Genomic DNA, 11,925 nt, shown 5'->3' with positions numbered 1-11,925 from the left:
TGAAGTTAGCAGCCTTGCAGTGTAGTAGCCCGAAATGAACAGCCTTGCAGCGTGGTAGCCTGAGGTTAGCAGACTCGCAGCATGGTAGCGTAAAGGTGACAGCCTCGTAGCGTGGTAGCGTGAAGGTAGCAGCAAGGCAGCGTAGAAGCGTGAAGGTAGCAGCGTGGAAGCATGAAGTCAGCAGACTGGCAGCGTGGTAGTATGAAGTAAGTAGGCTGGCAGTGTGGTAGCGTGAGGTAAGCAGCCTGGCAGCGTGGTAGCGTGAAGTTAGCAGCGTGGTAGCACGAAATTAGCAGCCTGGCAGCGTGGTATGGTGAAGTTAGTAGGCTGGCAGCGAGGTAGCGTGAAATTAGTAAGCTGGCAGCGTGGTAGCGTGAGGTTAGCAGCCTGGCAGCGTGGTAGCTTGATGTTAGTAGGCTGGCAGCGTGGTAGCGTGAGGTTAGCAGCCTGGCAGCGTGGTAGCGTGAGGTAGCAGCGTGGTAGCTTGAGGTTAGCAGTCTGGCAGCGTGGTAGCGTGAGGTAAGTAGTCTGACAGCGTGGTAACGTGATGTTAGCAGTCTGGCAGCGTGGTCGCGTGAGGTTAACAGTCTGGCAGAGAGGAAGCGTGAGGTTAGCAGTCTGGCAGTGTGGTAGCTTGAAGCTAGTAGGCTGGCAGCGTGGTAGCGTGAGGTTAGCAGTCTGGCAGTGTGGTAGCGTGAGGTTAGCAGTCTGGCAGTGAGGTAGCGTGAGTTAAGCAGTCTGGCAGCGTGATAGCGTGAGGTTAGCAGTCTGGCAGCGTGATAGCGTGAGGTTAGCAGTCTGGCAGTGAGGTAGCGTGAGGTTAGCAGTCTGGCAGCGTTGAAGCGTGAGGTTAGCAGTCTGGCAGCATGGTAGCGTGAGGTTAGCAGTCTGGTAGTGAGGTAGCGTAAGGTTAGCAGTCTGGCGGCGTGGTAGCGTGAGGTTAGTAGTCTGACAGCGCGGTAGCGTGAGTTTGCAGTCTGGCAGCGTGGTAGCGTGAGGTTAGCAGTCTGGCAGCGTGGTAGCGTGAGGTTAGTAGTCTGGGAGCGCGGTAGCGTGAGTCTGGCAGCGTGGTAGCGTAAGGTTAGCAGTCTGGCGGCGTGGTAGCGTGAGGTTAGTAGTCTGACAGCGCGGTAGCGTGAGGTAAGCAGTCTGGCAGCGCGGTAGCTCGAGGTTAGCAGTCTGGCAGTGAGGTAGCGTGAGGTTAGCAGGCTGGCAGCGCGGTAGCGTGAGTTTAGCAGTCTGGCAGCGTGGTAGCGTTAGGTTAGCAGTCTGGCATCGTGGTAGCGTGAGGTTAGCAGTCTGGCAGCGCGGTAGCGTGAGGTTAGCAGTCTGGTAGTGAGGTAGCGTTAGGTGAGTAGTCTGACAGCGTGGTAGCGTTAGGTGAGTAGTCTGACAGCGTGGTAGCGTGAGGTTAGCAGTCTGGCAGTGAGGTAGCGTAAGGTTAGCAGTCTGGCAGCGCGGTAGCGTTAGGTGAGTAGTCTGACAGCGTGGTAGCGTTAGGTGAGTAGTCTGACAGCGTGGTAGCGTGATGTTAGCAGTCTGGCAGTGAGGTAGCGTGAGGTTAGCAGTCTGGCAGCGCGGTAGCGTTAGGTGAGTAGTCTGACAGCGTGGTAGCGTGAGGTTAGCAGTCTGGCAGCGTGGTAGCGTGAGGTTAGCAGTCTGGCAGCGTGGTAGCGTAAGGTTAGCAGCCAAGCAGTGTGGTAGCGTGAGGTAAGCTGCCTTGCTTAGTGGTAGGGTGAGGTTAGCAGTCTGGCAGTTTGGTAGCGTGAGGTTAGCAGTCTGGCAGTGTGGTAGCGTGAGGTTAGAAGCCTGACAGCGTGAAGTTCAAGAGCAGCTTGGCATCCTGGTAGCCTGAACTTAACTGTTTGGCAGGTTTGCAACCTGGCAGCGTGGTAGCGTGAAGTAAGAAGCCTGACAGCCTGGCATTTTAATCGTCGCCTCTCATTTAGTTTCGTTTTAGATATATAATTATATTCAATATTTCTTAGATAACATATTAAGGTCTAATTACACAGCCTTTACTGTTTTTGATGATGGATCCTGGTGGTATTTGTTAAATAATCATGCCGGCAAAAAGCTATACATAGCTTATGTTTAAGATGTTATATGATATCCGACAATAAACAAATATTGACTTGACTTGAGGTTGCCAACTTCACGGACAACACGGGTTTGAACGTTGATGGAATGATGCTTGTATTAAACATGATATAAGTGATCATTACCTGAAAGTATTGTGTCATATATCTTTATGGATGAATTTATTTGGTATATTTGAATAAAATATGTTTAATTGTTCGTAATTAATTTTAAATCTGTATGAATTTTAAGAGGGTTATATTGAAAATATCATGATTGAGAGTTATCCAATGTTATAATGTCATAACGTGCTACCCTTTTAAAATAAAGACATTCTTATTACTATAATGCCATTGTGTAAATTGGCAATGTCTGCTTTTTTTGTTCAACATTAAATAAGATTTTATGGTAACTATATTATAGACAAACATTTAACACATGGTGTTTCAGTAGTAATATTATGTAATAGTGCTTCCACTTAAGGCTGAAAGTCAGTTTTTTGGTATTTAATGATTACAAATACGCCTCAAATGTAAAACGTATCTGCATTTAAGTATATAAAACATAGAACAAAGTCGAGTTCATGTCCAAGATGTCAGCAGAGTCCCCATAGAGGCACAATTCAGTAGTAAATGTAGTGATACCTGCGATACCGGAGTCCGATGAAAGTATGAACACTTTTACACGTGTATAAAGTATTCGTTTTTGATAATTGTCAAGTTCAAATAATATCAACGAAACTGTTTATACATGATTTTGTCGTTTAAAATAATATTGAAGAAAGGAAATAGTGAGCCACGCTTTAGATTATTTAACCATGCGGCTTGACGCAATTTCATTTGGGGAAAAGTCATGCGTGACGTCAATACGTTGTTTAGAACGTTTTTACGTGGGATTTGTTTACAATGGTGATGCAGTGGTAAAACCACACGTTTAATTGAATTGATGAACAAAGTTTGTTAAGGTTATACCTCATGTTCTAAGACCTAATGCGTCCATGTAGAAATTGGAAACAAGCAAACACATATACGAAATATACTAACACTTCCAAAATTAGCTCGCAAAAGTATTCTACAGAAAGTTATCAGAACACCATCCATTGAAATATTTGAGCAACTGAAATGGATGTCATTAAAATCGAATCAAATACCATGCATGATATGGGCATTATTGTGTATAAAACTTCAAACAACCGATGTCCTGAATACATGAACAAACGGCTTTCTCGAATAATGAAACTTACAGTTTATGATCTTCTAAAAATAATATTACCCAAAACAGATTTAAAACATTCACTTATTATAGACGACTCTTCTGGAAAATATACACCCGAAGTTATGCGCTCTGTCTTGACGGTACAATGTTTCAAATCAAAATGTTAGAAATATTTACTTAACATGCAGTCTGTTTAATTTCAATAGATCAGACAAAATACTTAGTCACCATTATATTATCATGCCTAGGACTGTCTTAATGTGTTACCAGCTTCATAAAACCATTAAAAGTGTATTCAAATTTTAAGATGTTTTACTCGTAATAAACCGTAACACGAACGTTAAAGCTGCACACTCACAGATTGGACGTTTTGACAACTTTTTTTTATTTTCTGTCTTGGAACGAGCCATTTTTTGCAAAAATCCATGGAAACAAGCCTTTAAACATCAATTTTCGAACGGAAATATGCAAATCTGCGATCTGATCTTTGGTCAGCAATCTTTTATCATTGGTTTGCAGATATTTACGCAAATGTTTGCTCTTTCCAAGACAAAAAATAAAAATGTTGTAAAAACGGTAAATCTGTGAGAGTGCAGCTTTAAAGAAACGTTTATAAAGCACTGGGTGTTTGGTATTGTACAATGCTATAATTGCTTAATGCGCAAGTGTACCAAGATTAACAAAGGTTTTTATAATACTGCCAATTCTGTTCATGTATCAAAAGAGTAGAAACTCGATTTGTTTTGCCGCATGCATGTAGTGAAAGAGCCAGCATATAGGCGGGGTGTCGATATATACTTACATTGCCTCGAGTATTGAACCATTCAGACGCAAAGAATTTATTTGATACAATCAATTGACATGCTATTATCGATTAGCAAAATTAAAGATTTGAATGAAGGGAATTTTACAGACATGGTAAGCCTGAAGGTTTATATAGCTCTTAATCCCCCGAGCCCATGCCTTGGTTCATAGAGACAGAAACTGTTCATATCCTGTATACGGGACAAGGCCATACCAACTCGTTTCTGTGTTAAGCGTCCGCGGACGGATAGGTTTTGAGCTGCCCGGTAAGAAATAACAACAGCATTTTATATGGAAAACGAGCTTGCCGAATATTTTTAATTTCCTTTTGCTATAATTCTGCGCACTGTGGAAATCTATCTCACATTTTGAAATGGTCCGGAATGGACTAAGGGGGCTCTGGTGTCTATATTCTCCTGAAGATGTCACTCATTTAGTATTTGATTTTTCCGAGGGTGCGGTTTTTTCAGGATAGCTAGATAGGTTTTCGTACTAAGAGTTGACGCTAAACGTAAAAATAATTTGGTATGGCCCAATATCGTAACGCGATAATCCATATAAACAGTCGTTTGCTGGTTAGTCTTTAACGGGAATCCTAATCTGGTTATTCCTTACAACTTCTGATTAAGCCGCAATCTTGTGTCGAGCAAAAACGTTCATTTAAACCATGCTTAAATAAAATAGCTCATACATTTGTAAGTGCAATATAATTTGTAAAATGATCTGTTGAAAACGTAAATGGGAGCTCCATCTTAAAAAATATTTTGGTAGTAAATCGAATATGTTTACACGTAATTGGAGTACATTTATTTTTGAATCGTTTGTAAGATATTGTTAAAAATATATAACTTTTTAAAGCACAAATTGGCCAACTTTAGAAATGGGATAACGTTGGCATGAAGTGCCAATGAAATGCATCAATTTCTACTGAATAGTTGTTACACAAAACATGTATCCATTACAAACGTAAAAAAAAACGAAGTAAACTTTCATATTATAATAGATAGATATTTTTATTTCCTCATTTAAAAGAAGATTTATTATTTTTTCTGTGAAAAAGTTATTAATATAAATGTAAAGTTCTCACTATTATAAATCAATAATCAAATTTGACTTGCAAAATAAAATATAATTTGTACATAAAACATTGCTCTGGATGTATAATTACTTATTAAACAATACAACAAAATTGAACTTTGACGGCGTTATATACTAAAGACTAGCGTCAGAAAGCAACATAAGATCAATATCTAGATATAAAAAAGACTCTTTGAACAGCTTTATTTCTTTTTTGTGTCACGTCATTTTGCATACAATATATATTTATAGTTTTATCTTTAACCCTCTTTCTTGTAAAACGTTTGATAAACCTCGTGTTATTTCTCAGGACTTACAACACTTGTATCTAGTACGGCATTAGTGCTTTTTTCAGAAAGAAATTGACAACCAATTATTTCGTCTATCTTAAGTAATACAACTACACTTTCAGAAATACTTTGATTGCAATAAAGTCGAGACATGGGATATCACACTTGTATTCATATCAACAAAAAGTTAACAATGATAAATTAATAAATTAACATATGATAACAAAGTTCCACGAGTTCTACAGATCGCTGAGATATACTTGTATTATTATATAAACATTAAACCCGCTGTCGTCAGGAGATATAACAGATGTACGATTGTCATGTAGCACTTCCTTTGAATTATAATCACTTCACGTGTTTTCGTCCACAAATCCTACGTGTGTTCTTGACCGGGGCTCTCTGTGTATTAGGGCTTCTTGGGCCTCAATCAAGTCACGTTGGTGCAATGTCTTTGGCCGCCCTTGAAGAACAGCACTAAAGTCCGAGCTTGTTCTTGGAAAAGAAACTTGTCGTCCACTGTATCGAAGCCTTTTAAGCATAGACATTTCATTTTGATTATCACCTTGCTGTTGGTTGACGTTAAATCCAACACCATTTACCTGTGAATCTCTTCCCGTGCTCGCACTCAGACTGTCAATGCTTTCATCAGTACTACTCCCCTTGTGAAATTGTGAAATTCCGTTTGTTGTCAACGTTGGCATTGACTTCGCTGTAGCCACCGATCTTCCCGACCACGTCGGAGTTCTTCCTGTGTTATATGCTAAGGTTTCTGTTGCTTTACACATAGGACCTTTAACTATTCTTGAGCTTCTTCTTGAAATTGTTTGCTGTCCTCTAGCAGTCGTCGGTGTTTGACTATGGACAGATCGAGGAGTTTGTGTCCGCATCCAGTTTTCCCTGTCTTGTCCTCTAAAGTCCGAAAATGTTGAACTCTGACCAACATGCTCCTCAAATGCTGTCAAAGGCTTTGGGAAGTATCGTCCTGGAACTCGTATCCCTCTTTGAAACGCTGGTCTAGAAGGGAGACCGTCACGTTTAACAGGTTTAAATTTAGTTTTCTGCTCCCCTAAAGAAGCTTCGTCGGTTGCATTTGTCAAAAGTCCAGATCCAGGGAAGTTTACAGTCTTTGTCATAGTCGCGTCTTTTTCACCAGGGCGCATATTTAAATCCCTGCTTACAGCTGTACTGTGTATCTGATTATCCAGATCGTTTGAATGGTGAGATATTACATAGGTATTAAAAACTTTCTGTGGTCCAAATAATTTCAATAACATCGACAGCGGTAAAGGTTTAATTCCACGCTCTAGTTTTGTTGCCGAGACTTTGTTATAATTGTCGCGAAATTTACTCCAGTCTAAGTTGTTCTTTCGGAAACCGGCCACATCGAAATCGATATGAAAAACGTCTGTCATAATGTTCAACAATTGCCCTGCTTAATTTAATAATGGATTTAGCAAGAGCTGTGAAACACCAGAATGATTTATGCGAGTATTACAATCCCTCTGTACGATTATAGCATTCCTTTTCAGTAAATGTTGATTAAAGTCCAGACCATAATGTAGCTCCCATTTCAGTGCCAATAAAAAACAACATTAAGCGGAAGATCGATCTTCTTAAAACCCAGTATTTTATGTCGCTAATAGCTCCCTTTCCTACTTTCACCACTAACTATCCTGCAATTATGGCCCCCTTCGAGTTTTCATTGTCATATTCCTGCTTCCAATCAATGCCATTTGTTTCCCTCCTGTATCTTCAGCACATAAATAATACAAATTTGTTTAACGAGGAATGAGAAACCTATCAGTTAATTAACTATTCTATGGAGTATCTAAAATACGTTTGTTAATACACATGCATTTGCTTTAGAACGCTTAACATCGGCTAATTTGTATTGATCTAGGTCTCAAACAGTATACAATCTGATTTGAATCAAGGATAGGTATACTACTAGTAATCTGAATGCTGTATGCTGTCGACAGTCCACAATGAACGAGCGAATTACGTATTATCTAAATGCAATTAGTTATTCTCTCTGCCAAGTTTAATTATATAGCTACAAGAGTAACTATTACTACAAGAGTAACTATTACAAACGTTTATCCTTTCAATATTAATCACGCCGGACTCAGTTGGAGCCATTTATTTCAGCTCAAGATGCGCATGTTGCTAGTTATTTATCTTATGTACATTGAAACAATTCATGGCGAGTTTTTCCAGTTATTTTGTTTTGTAGGGACTTTACGCTAACTTAAAACTCAACAACCTGTAATGTAAATTTGGATCAAAGTAATTATTCAACATCGATCTTTTAACTTTGTCCGTTTCAACAGAAATGTTTAAGTGGGTTGATCTTCTCTGTACATATCACATTTGATCGTCATATAGGATAGCTCAATAATTTGTCACCGCTAAAATACTGTCAGTTGATATGCGATCAATGTATTGGTAAAATAGTTGGCACCTCTTATTATAAAGAATGTCCATGAAACCTTGATGACTATTTTATTTCAAACAAAAATAAATATATAATTAAACAAATAAGTGTATACCTTAGGCTATAAATACGTCGAAAACCTACTTAATATGAAGGCGGATTTGATCTCTTAAACCCATATCAATGATTGCTTGTCGACATGCAATAGAGTGACATTTGCCATAATGAGAAATAAAGAGTGTTTAGAGCGTTTTTTGTACACAACTAGTTTCAGTTTTGGTTTCAAGGGTTTCGGCAGATTGGAAACCTGTTTCAAAAGTTTTGCTGGAAATAATGAATGCATGGTTTTGTGTACAGCTTTAAAACATGATAGGGCTTTTGCATGTAGCGATTACTTATATATTTCTTACAAGCGCAGATGGTCGTCTGTCTGTGTTGGATCACGGTCCGCCATAAAAAAATTCAAAGTGACCTAGTTTCCGGATGGAACAAACCGACAAAACCGTCTCTGGAGGGGGGTTTGATAGTTTGTAAAACAAAGGATAAAACTCGTTTTCATTTAAGTCGAAACTGTCACAACAAATACACATTTCGTGGAACCAATATAAAACCAAGGCTAGTTTATTACCAACAAAAACGTCCTAAGTGTTACTGATTCAATCATTGTGAATAAACAAACATTCAGCCACTGGCCAGCCAATGATCCCAAAAGTTATGTGTAATTATTTCAATCTGGATATGAATACTACTGATATAGCTACGACTACTACAGCACGTACACTGACTGTGCTTAGTTTTTATATGCGACCCAAATCCTAAAAAGGTTCAAGTCATTTCCGATTCAAGGCACATTTAAGGTTAAGAACTGTCTCAACCACAAATGACAATAAGGCCAAATCGTCGCCGCTAGTTCCACCTTTCATTAGCATAAGTCTTCAGTCGCATGTGTCAACCCCACATGACAATAAGGCCAAATCGTCGCCGCTAGTTCCACCTTTCAGTAGCATGAGTCTTCAGTAGCATGAGTCTTCAGTCGCATGTGTCAACCACACATGACAATAAGGCCAAATCGTCGCCGCTAGTTCCACCTTTCAGTAGCATAAGTCTTCAGTCGCATGTGTCAACCACACATGACAATAAGGCCAAATCGTCGCCGCTAGTTCCACCTTTCAGTAGCATAAGTCTTCAGTCGCATGTGTCAACCCCACGTGACAATAAGGCCAAATCGTCGCCGCTAGTTCCACCTTTCAGTAGCATAAGTCTTCAGTCGCATGTGTCAACCCCACGTGACAATAAGGCCAAATCGTCGCCGCTAGTTCCACCTTTCAGTAGCATAAGTCTTCAGTCGCATGTGTCAACCCCACATGACAATAAGGCCAAATCGTCGCCGCTAGTTCCACCTTGCAGTAGCATAAGTCTTCAGTCGCATGTGTCAACCACACATGACAATAAGGCCAAATCGTCGCCACTAGTTCCACCTTTCAGTAGCATAAGTCTTCAGTCGCATGTGTCAACCCCACATGACAATAAGGCCAAATCGTCGCCACTAGTTCCACCTTTCAGTAGCATAAGTCTTCAGTCGCATGTGTCAACCCCACATGACAATAAGGCCAAATCGTCGCCGCTAGTTCCACCTTTCAGTAGCATAAGTCTTCAGTCGCATGTGTCAACCCCACATGACAATAAGGCCAAATCGTCGCCGCTAGTTCCACCTTTCAGTAGCATAAGTCTTCAGTCGCATGTGTCAACCCCACATAACAATAAGGCCAAATCGTCGCCGCTAGTTCCACCTTTCAGTAGCATAAGTCTTCAGTCGCATGTGTCAACCCCACGTGACAATAAGGCCAAATCGTCGCCGCTAGTTCCACCTTTCAGTAGCATAAGTCTTCAGTCGCATGTGTCAATCCCACGTGACAATAAGGCCAAATCGTCGCCGCTAGTTCCACCTTTCAGTAGCATAAGTCTTCAGTCGCATGTGTCAACCCCACATGACAATAAGGCCAAATCGTCGCCGCTAGTTCCACCTTGCAGTAGCATAAGTCTTCAGTCGCATGTGTCAACCACACATGACAATAAGGCCAAATCGTCGCCGCTAGTTCCACCTTTCAGTAGCATAAGTCTTCAGTCGCATGTGTCAACCACACATGACAATAAGGCCAAATCGTCGCCACTAGTTCCACCTTTCAGTAGCATAAGTCTTCAGTCGCATGTGTCAACCACACATGACAATAAGGCCAAATCGTCGCCGCTAGTTCCACCTTTCAGTAGCATAAGTCTTCAGTCGCATGTGTCAACCCCACATGACAATAAGGCCAAATCGTCGCCGCTAGTTCCACCTTTCAGTAGCATAAGTCTTCAGTCGCATGTGTCAACCCCACATGACAATAAGGCCAAATCGTCGCCGCTAGTTCCACCTTTCAGTAGCATAAGTCTTCAGTCGCATGTGTCAACCCCACATAACAATAAGGCCAAATCGTCGCCGCTAGTTCCACCTTTCAGTAGCATAAGTCTTCAGTCGCATGTGTCAACCCCACGTGACAATAAGGCCAAATCGTCGCCGCTAGTTCCACCTTTCAGTAGCATAAGTCTTCAGTCGCATGTGTCAATCCCACGTGACAATAAGGCCAAATCGTCGCCGCTAGTTCCACCTTTCAGTAGCATAAGTCTTCAGTCGCATGTGTCAACCCCACATGACAATAAGGCCAAATCGTCGCCGCTAGTTCCACCTTGCAGTAGCATAAGTCTTCAGTCGCATGTGTCAACCACACATGACAATAAGGCCAAATCGTCGCCGCTAGTTCCACCTTTCAGTAGCATAAGTCTTCAGTCGCATGTGTCAACCACACATGACAATAAGGCCAAATCGTCGCCACTAGTTCCACCTTTCAGTAGCATAAGTCTTCAGTCGCATGTGTCAACCACACATGACAATAAGGCCAAATCGTCGCCGCTAGTTCCACCTTTCAGTAGCATAAGTCTTCAGTCGCATGTGTCAACCCCACATGACAATAAGGCCAAATCGTCGCCGCTAGTTCCACCTTTCAGTAGCATAAGTCTTCAGTCGCATGTGTCAACCCCACATGACAATAAGGCCAAATCGTCGCCGCTAGTTCCATCTTTCAGTAGCATAAGTCTTCAGTCGCATGTGTCAACCCCACATGACAATAAGGCCAAATCGTCGCCGCTAGTTCCATCTTTCAGTAGCATAAGTCTTCAGTCGCATGTGTCAACCACACATGACAATAAGGCCAAATCGTCGCCGCTAGTTCCACCTTTCAGTAGCATAAGTCTTCAGTCGCATGTGTCAACCCCACATGACAATAAGGCCAAATCGTCGCCACTAGTTCCACCTTTCAGTAGCATAAGTCTTCAGTCGCATGTGTCAACCCCACATGACAATAAGGCCAAATCGTCGCCACTAGTTCCACCTTTCAGTAGCATAAGTCTTCAGTCGCATGTGTCAACCCCACATGACAATAAGGCCAAATCGTCGCCACTAGTTCCACCTTTCAGTAGCATAAGTCTTCAGTCGCATGTGTCAACCCCACATGACAATAAGGCCAAATCGTCGCCGCTAGTTCCACCTTTCAGTAGCATAAGTCTTCAGTCGCATGTGTTTAGGCGGTTGTCGATATTGTATCCTCATTTATCTTCGCTGTTACTACTCATTTTGACGTTACTGCCCGTCGTCCGTACTATCATTAGTATTGGATTGAAACACATGTATATAATCTTACAAGTTATGTCTATATATTATTTTCTGCGTTTGAGTGAAACGAAGTAGAAGAAAATTATTTTCCCTTGTTTGGAATGGAATTACCGCCAGGTTGCGTTTTAAATGCACGAGTGATTCATATGCACGAGTATTTCGTGCGCATATGAATGCAAAAGCATTCAGCGCTGGGAAGCCGATACGCTCATATCGATACAATTGATTGTAAAATTTTACAAGCAAATGCTTAAGGTGAAAGTTTTCTGTTATTATGCATTTTCATCATACGCATTATCTATTTGTTCTCACTT

This window comes from Mya arenaria, chromosome 2 (genome assembly GCF_026914265.1).
Source record: "Mya arenaria isolate MELC-2E11 chromosome 2, ASM2691426v1".
In the NCBI taxonomy this organism is placed as follows: Eukaryota; Metazoa; Mollusca; class Bivalvia; order Myida; family Myidae; genus Mya; species Mya arenaria.
Note: the sequence above shows the minus strand (reverse complement) of the source record.